Source organism: Arachis duranensis, chromosome 7 (genome assembly GCF_000817695.3).
Source record: "Arachis duranensis cultivar V14167 chromosome 7, aradu.V14167.gnm2.J7QH, whole genome shotgun sequence".
In the NCBI taxonomy this organism is placed as follows: Eukaryota; Viridiplantae; Streptophyta; class Magnoliopsida; order Fabales; family Fabaceae; genus Arachis; species Arachis duranensis.
The window spans coordinates 13,220,936-13,229,445 of record NC_029778.3 but is presented as its reverse complement, the minus strand read 5'-3'; positions in this window follow the sequence as shown (position 1 = coordinate 13,229,445).

The following is an 8,510-nucleotide window of genomic DNA, read 5'->3' as shown; positions in this document are numbered from 1 at the left end:
ACTTGATTAAATTTAAGAATTTAACTAATATAAAATTTAAAGTAAAATATACGACAAAATTATTATTAATAAAAATCTTCAAATAATTTTTTATAAATACATACTAAAATTATAAAATTAAAATTTTATATATTTTATAAAAATCATTTACAATTGATAACAAACATATATGAACTAAACTCTAAATTTAAAAGTACACATACACAATAGTATCTACTAAACAAACTTCCAAAATGAAGTTGCTAACAACTATATCATATTTCTTTTGAGTTTAGAGGGCCACAAAAGGAAAAAAGGAACGAACGATTGATTAGCCATTTGTGTATCTTTACAAGTAATCAAGCAATGCGTTTTAGAAGTACAACATAGATGATGGTAGCCAATACAACTCATCAAAAGGTCCCAACTCTCAGTAACAGACAGCAGTTTAGAGTTTCAAGTTTTAAGTACAAAGAAAACCATATTAAGAATTATGTCCCATATTATTTTTAAGAATAAAATATTTTATATTCTAGAAATTTAAAAAAATAAAAACTGTTTAACGTTTAATTTAATTTATTTCTAATATTTAAAATAAATTTTAATTTTACTTTCTATTACATATTTTAAAAATCAAAGATAGTCAATAAATATTTTTTTAAAAAAAATTATCCTATGTCTATTTTAACGACTGTCTATCATCTATTTCTAATGAGAAAGTTTAGGGGTCATCGTTTTTATTAAAATTTAGTTGGTACTTAACCAGTGAAAAAAAATAAATAATCCTATATTATTAGATGTAATCTCACACCGTTAAAAATACTAATAATAATTAATAAATGATTACAAATCACAAAATTTGTCGTTGAAAATATGGATGGTTTATGGTTATGTGGTCTTTGCTTGGAAGCTTCCCTAATTTTTCATCCTTTTCATCCAAAGGAAGCAACATCAGCCAATTAAAAGTTGAATTAGAAAAGAAATTTGTGGGAAAGGAAGAATTTTTTCTTTTCTTGATTATTAAAACAAAAAGGACAAATTAAGTTTTTTTTTTTAATTTTTTACTATTGAAAAAGAAAAGTCATTAACAACCAGTAAATATGATAGTGTAGTGACAAACAGACAATACTATAAAGTGGGGCCCATAATCCAAACGGATATAAAGCGACGACCCAAGTCTATTGGTCTAAGTCAAGTTAACCCTTGAAAGAAGCAAAGCCCATTTATCCTGCAATTGGATGATGCCAAAGAAGAAGTAGTTTTAACTTCCACTAGCCCTATCTCAAATAAATAAATAAACAAATAATAAACAAATCTAACAATCCTTATCCAGTAACGTTTGGTAGAGAGACAAAAATGAAAAAATTGAGACTGAGAGACAAAAATTTAAAATAAAGACTGAAATAAATTTTAGTATTCTATTTAATGTACAAAGGATAAAATTGAAATTAATTAATTAAAATGAAGGTATTTTAAGTATAAAATATTATTAAAATTTCAGTTTTCGTCTCTAAAAATTTCAGTCCCCTGTGTCTCCACTTTTTAGAGATACTGAAATTTTGAGAACAGAGACAAAAATTTTAATACCAATTTTTAAGCCAACAAATATGATACTGAATTTCAGTCTCTCAATTTCTATCCCAGTGCCTCAAAACAAATGCTATTTAAGACTGCATTTGAGGAAGAGACTGAAATTAAAAGATTAAAATTAAATTATGTCTTAATATTATATTTATCTTAAAATAAATATAAAAATTAAGATACAAATTTAGAATTAAAAAATTAAATAAAAATATTTTTTAAAAATATAATTAAAATTTAATCTTTGTTTTAAAAAACATTAGTCTTCTATATCTTTATTTTTTGGTAAAATTTTATATTCTGAAATTAAAATTTTAATTTTAATTTCTAACCATTAAATATAATAGCAGTCTCTAAAAATAAATGTTATCTAAAACTACAAATTTGGAGAGTGAAGTACAATTAATGTTCTATTACGAATGAACTCAATTAATTAAGTTTATTCTCAGTTTATTTATACTTAAATTTCTTTTGATAAATATATTTAAGTATGTTTTGAATTTTCCTACTCTTACCACTAATTTGTTTCTGATTTAGTATATTTTGTTAATCGGATGTTCTTCTCACCTTCTCCAACAAATTTGAATAATCTAAAGTTAAATTTCACTATTTTTTTAACTATTATTCCAATTTTTTTCAAATTAAAAGATATACTATATATGCGAGGCGTGAGCATAATTTTAATTTCTTTTCGGTAAAATAAAAGAACTTTATAGAGACAGGAGACTAGCGTGTTGTTTAAGGACTTATTGAAAGAAAAATAAATGGTACAATAGCAATATTCGAACCAAATGTGTGTGAATGACAAATTCTTTACCGTGTTATATATGTTCATTTGGTTTTATCCCAAATATACTGTTTAGCATCAGCACTCCTAAAATTACACTACATGAAAAATATTTTCATCATTATATTTCTTGTTTGGTTAAACAACTGGTCAATATCAATATAATGGGGCACGTAGTTCCGTCAATAATATTAGAATTGAGTGAGCTTTAACTCATCTCAAAAATTAATTGAATGAAGGGTTAAGTACTTTTTTCCTTCTTAACGTCTTGAGTCAAAATTATTTTTGACAAAAAATCAAAATGAAGAAAAGGAAAAAAAAAGAAGAAAAAAAAAAAAGAAAGAAAGAAGAGGGAGGTGATGGCAGGGAAGTGGGTGGCCGTCGCCGTCGCATTTTGCCTTTAAGACTTGTCGCGATGGACTTCTCTATTAGGGCTTGTCGCACAGCCATCGTTGGTGTTCCCTATCGCCGCTGTCGTTAGGATTCAGCCGCTCCGTCGCTATTAGGTTAACCCTCTACTGCTTCCCTTATATTCTCTATGCATCCGCGGGATTTCTCTTCGCCGTCGCAAAGTCTGAGCTCTGGTTCCTCTCCCGTCACGCTATGCTCTGCTGCGCAGCCATTGCTAGAGTTTTAACCGCTCCGTCATCGCTGAACAAGGATTTCGTTACTCCCCATCATTGTTGTACATCTGTTCTGTCTCTACTGTCACTGGACAAGGATTTCGTTCTTCCTTTTTTTTATTTTTTTTTTAGTTTTTGAAGAACGTAAACATCATTTTTTCTTCTAATTTTTTTAATTTCTGTTGTTGTTGCTGATTTTGGATCTAAAATTGCGGTTGATGATTGCTGAATTATTGTTTAATTTAAAATTTCTGTTAGATTTATTTTATGGTTGTTGCTGTTGCCGAATCGTTGTACAAAAAAAAAAGGATTTAGGTGGAAAGAAAAGGGTTTGGGGTAGTGGGTAGGTGGTAGTGATTTAGGATGATGAACTGATAATAGAAAAAAATGTGTGATGGTTATGGTGCCAGTAGTGATGGTCTATGGTGGCAGTGGTGATGGTGATAAGGAAAAGGAGAGGGAGAGATGCGTAGCGATGATAACGATGATGCAGAGGTTAGTGGTGAGAGTAGGGAGAATTTTTTAATTTTTGTCTAAGGATAAAATTGTCCTAAAAATATCATTTATGGACAAAAGAATGATTTTATAACGTTTTCTAACATCGAGGATAATTTTAATAAGAAAAAAAAGTTGGGGACGATTTTGATTTTGACCTAAGACATTAAGGACGAAAAAAGTATTTAACCCTAGAATAAACTACTAAAAATACATACAAATAATTTTGTTATTTATAAAAATACACTTGAATTTTATTATCAACAAAAATATTTTTAAATAATTTAAAAATATGACAAAAATATCTAAAAGAATATTATTTTTTTGTAAATAGCAAATGATTTTTATATTTAACAAATCGTTTATGTATTTGATGCAAAATTTTATAAGAATATTTAGATAAATATTTAAAAAATATACACAAGAAAACTGGATAAAAATTAATCTCTATATTTTTTATTTTTTAAAAGTATTATTGGTTGTTGATAAAAAAATTACAAAAAAATATATATTTAGCGAAAAATCACCAAATTTTAAAAATAAAAATATCTCATTTTTTTAACCATGTTTAAAAAAAATCGTATCAAAATTTAATTTCTAAAATATTTTTTGAAAATATATATTCAATGTTAGATATTTTTATCATATTTTTAAATTATTTAAAAATATTTTTATCGATAACAAAATTCGAATATATTTTTATCAATAATAAAATTAGGACAATTTACGCATCTAAATTGTTTGAGCTCCAATATTACGCAAGTACATTATTTCCAAATTCAATACGCAAATGCATTGTTTCACTATTTTATGTAAACCGCTACTGGCAGTAGCGGTTTATAGGTGTGCATAAACCGCTACTACCTGCCGCGGTTTATGTGTGGGAGTGTGTGAATGTAAACCGCTGCTGGCAGCAACGGTTTACGTGCGTGTGTGTGTGTGAGTGTAAACCGCTACTGCCAGTAACGGTTTACGTGTGATGCTTTGCCTATATAAACCGTAGTTGTAGCCGCGGATTATGCATTTAGATGGTTTGTGGAGTTTTTTAGAGAGAGGAAATTCTAGAGAGAGGTCAGAGCAAGTTGTGAGCGGGCCCGAGGTTTCTCAGCGGCGATTTCTGGCGAGTTATCATGGCAGGCAGGACCCTGTACCGACTGAACGGTGTTGCGCATATTGCCGGTTCTATTGGTGACGAGGTTAATTAACATTTATTTTTTTCTAGGCTTTGCATATGTTAGTCAGAAAAATGGTAGGTTAGGTAGACGAATTAGAATTTATAGATTATTCCCTCTAGTTTGAAATTAGGGTTCGCATGCTAGGATGTTAGTTCACTGATTTTGGTTTAGTATTTTGAGTTTTTCTTGGTAAGTTATATATATGCCTAGTTACCTGAATTTCAAATCCCGTCAATGAATGTTATGCTATATGGTGTTGGTTTAGTTTAGGGAAAGGGATAGTTGACGTTAGTGAATTATTATAGTTTGTTTAGGATATTTGTATGATATGAAGTTTTAAATTTTAAAGCTGTACAATATTTTAAAATTTTTGGATGTTATTTAGTAAAGTATGTGTGTTGTTATTTTCCCTATCGTGACTAGGGAATTTTTTTTAATACTATATAGGAGAATTTGTTGATGGTTTAAGGTATTCGTATACGGTTAGATATGGGAATTTGTTTAAGGATAGGAGAATTTAATTGGACTCTGTTTTTCTTTGTTGTTCTGTGCAGCCCACTAGGTGTATATACAGTGTGAGACGGCAACAGAATATGCCCATGCATGACAGGATCATCCCGTATTTAGAGAGGGCTGGATTGTACCATTTGGCAAGGCTAAACAGCCAATGGTTCTGGTTGGATGAGCCGCTTGTTAGTGCGTTCGTTGAGAGGTGGCGTTCTGAGACGCATACGTTCCACATGCCTTTCGGAGAATGCACAGTGACATTGCAGGACGTGGCATTTCAGCTAGGGCTGCCTGTGGATGGGGAGGCTGTGAGTGGTTGCCTTGGTGAGTTTGAGAAATACATGGAGGGTGGCCGACCAGCTTGGGAGTGGTTTGAGGACCTATTCGGTGAGCGGCCTCCACCTCTTAGAATATCATCATCACTGTCCCCACCAATATCGACAGGCTCCTCATCTGAATCATCGTCAAACAGTGCATTCTCAACTCGATCCGGTCCGGCATCGCATTCAAAATCAGGAACAACAGGACCAACATATGCATGAACAGCCCAACACGTTTGGGCTCCGCATTCGGAACTGCCACTGCTACCACAGGCATCAATGTTGATGCACCACCAGCTGGGGTCGACTGAGGATTAGGTCCCGATGCCCCAGAGCTATCCACACCATCTTCCAACTTCGCAAACAGCTCAGTTACCCTCACCTCCGGAAAACTACGCCTGCAGTGAAACAAGACCTGCAAGTCTTCATCCGACCCGATCACGAAGGTCTCATATCTCACACCAGTTGAGACAACATCAATGGGAATCTTGTAAAATAATTTTTTTACCCACTTCGTCCCACAGGTACCGAGCTTCCGTAATATGCTTTGCTTAATCTCCGCCAACGTATTCGACGATCGGATAAAAACACTAAGCGGTTCTCTATCTGTGAATTTTACACCATGCCTTTTGCTCTTTTGAATTTTTCCAGAGCAGTGAACCAGAGCCACAAAACTATCCTCCCCCTCCATTTGTGAATAACACTCTACCTCTCCACATTTGGCCCCTCTACGGTTTATATAGGCAGCCTCATTCAGCCCATCACACGTAAACCGCTACTGGCAGTAGCGATTTACACACACGTAAACCGCTACTGCCAATAGCGGTTTACACTCACACACACGCACGTAAACCGCTGTTGGCAGCAGCGATTTACACTCACACACTCCCACACATAAACCGCGGCAGGTAGTAGCGGTTTATGCACACCTATAAACCGCTACTGCCAGTAGCGGTTTACATAAAATAGTGAAACAATGCATTTGCATATTGAATTTGAAAACAATGTATTTGCGTAATATTGGGGCTCAAACAATTTATATACGTAAATTGCCCATAAAATTATTTAGGTGCATTTTTTATAATTTACCTTAGAAAATAAGAAAAATCTCACATATTTATAAAAGTTTTTAAGGGATTAGCTGTATCTTTAAAATATATGAATAATAATAATAATAATAATAATAATAATAATAATAATAATAATAATAATAATAATAATAATAATAATAATAATTTCATGTACGAAAGGGATTTACTTACTTCACGAGTAAGTATCATATACTTGCTTTACTGAATAACACTCTATAGACATTCATCAAGTTATCATACAGTTATTGAATATAACATAATAAAACTATTTTAATTAGATTCCCAGAACTTAAAAATGAAAATAGTCTGACCATATATTAAATTTCAGAGTTAAATTTACAAATCTATAATTGAATATGAGACTTTTATTAGTTCAAAATTCAAACCAAATAGCTAATTAAGAATCCTGAAATATTATCCTATTTGACTAAGCTTTTGATTTTATTTTCCTTGGCATAGTCATGAAAAGAGACTTTCAACTTCACTAATTGGGAAAGGGGAATGGTCCACTCTAAAACATTGAAAATACAAGATCCGTAACAAACTCCTAAACCACATGTGTATAATACAAGTCTTTTTCTAAATGTTATTTTTCACATTAAAAAAAAAATAGTATAGATTTCTAGATACTACAACTAATTTTGATGTCCTTTATTATTTAATTAGATATTTAGATTTATGTGAAAGATAACGAATGAATTAGAATAAGAGACTGGTTTTATTTTAACAACATTCAACAAATTTTCAATAATTTCTTAAATAATGATGTGGAAATTAAATATTTTGGTTAATATAATAATATATTATTATATTTATATAAAAAATTAAGTTCATCTACTATTTTGTCAGCTGATTGTTTGTTAAAAAAATTGATTCCTAACAAATAAAGTCGTCATAAACTTCACATACATATTCTCTATTTTTTTTGGTAATTTCACCAATATTCTCTAAAAATTATAAGTTAAATTATTCCCTATTATATATTAACATGATAGATCTAATTGTGTACATATTTAACACATAAAATAACTTTTATAACGTAATTTATTTGAATTCGAATTATTGTGTTTGAATTAAACACTAGTCTATTATCTTATCAAGTCATTTTAGTCTTTTACTCTTTTAATAGTATAAAATTGGAAAAATCTGTGTGTAATTTTAAAGAATATTTAATGAGTGCTTCAAAAAGCTTTTTTTTTTCTTCTAAACTTTAACTATGAGTTTGATTTTTTTTTGGTGACTAACTATGAGTTTGATTGACAATGACATTATTTGATATATTAAAAATATATAAATAAAATCTATCAGGTAAAAAATTTATATATGGACAAAATATTAGTGTAAAATGGATCTATCGAATAGAATACTCATATACAAATAAAATATTTTCATAAGTTGCGAAAAATTTAAACTTATGAGACATTCACCTTATTGCAACTTTTTGCCACGTGTCAAGACTTCAGATTTTTTACAAATTATAACAAATTTTTATTTCCACTAAATAGACAATAGAAATGTGAATAACATCAATAATGGATTGTACTTCTATGTCCAATAACTATGAAAAAATATCTCAATCTAATTTCACTTTTACCTTTCACTTTTTTCATTATCTATTTTCACCCACACCAAATCTTAAATCCTATTTTCAACCCAGCCTCTCACCGCCGCTTCTTCTGTAACACTGTCCATCGTCGCTGATTAAGAAGCTGCAGTGTGCCGCCATTGCTACTTCGCACAGAATGAAGACGCTGTTTCGTCGTTACTTCATGCCGCACCAGTGCCTCTCCATCTCTCCTGAAGCTCGCAAAGTGCCGTTGCTACCTCTGCCCCTGCTCCCCATAGTGGCACCGTGCCTCTGTTCCCAACATCTGCACATTCCTGACGAGTAAGAAGGCCGCTCATCATCCTACTGTGCTGCACACAGCCCACATCACCCTACTGCTTTCCTG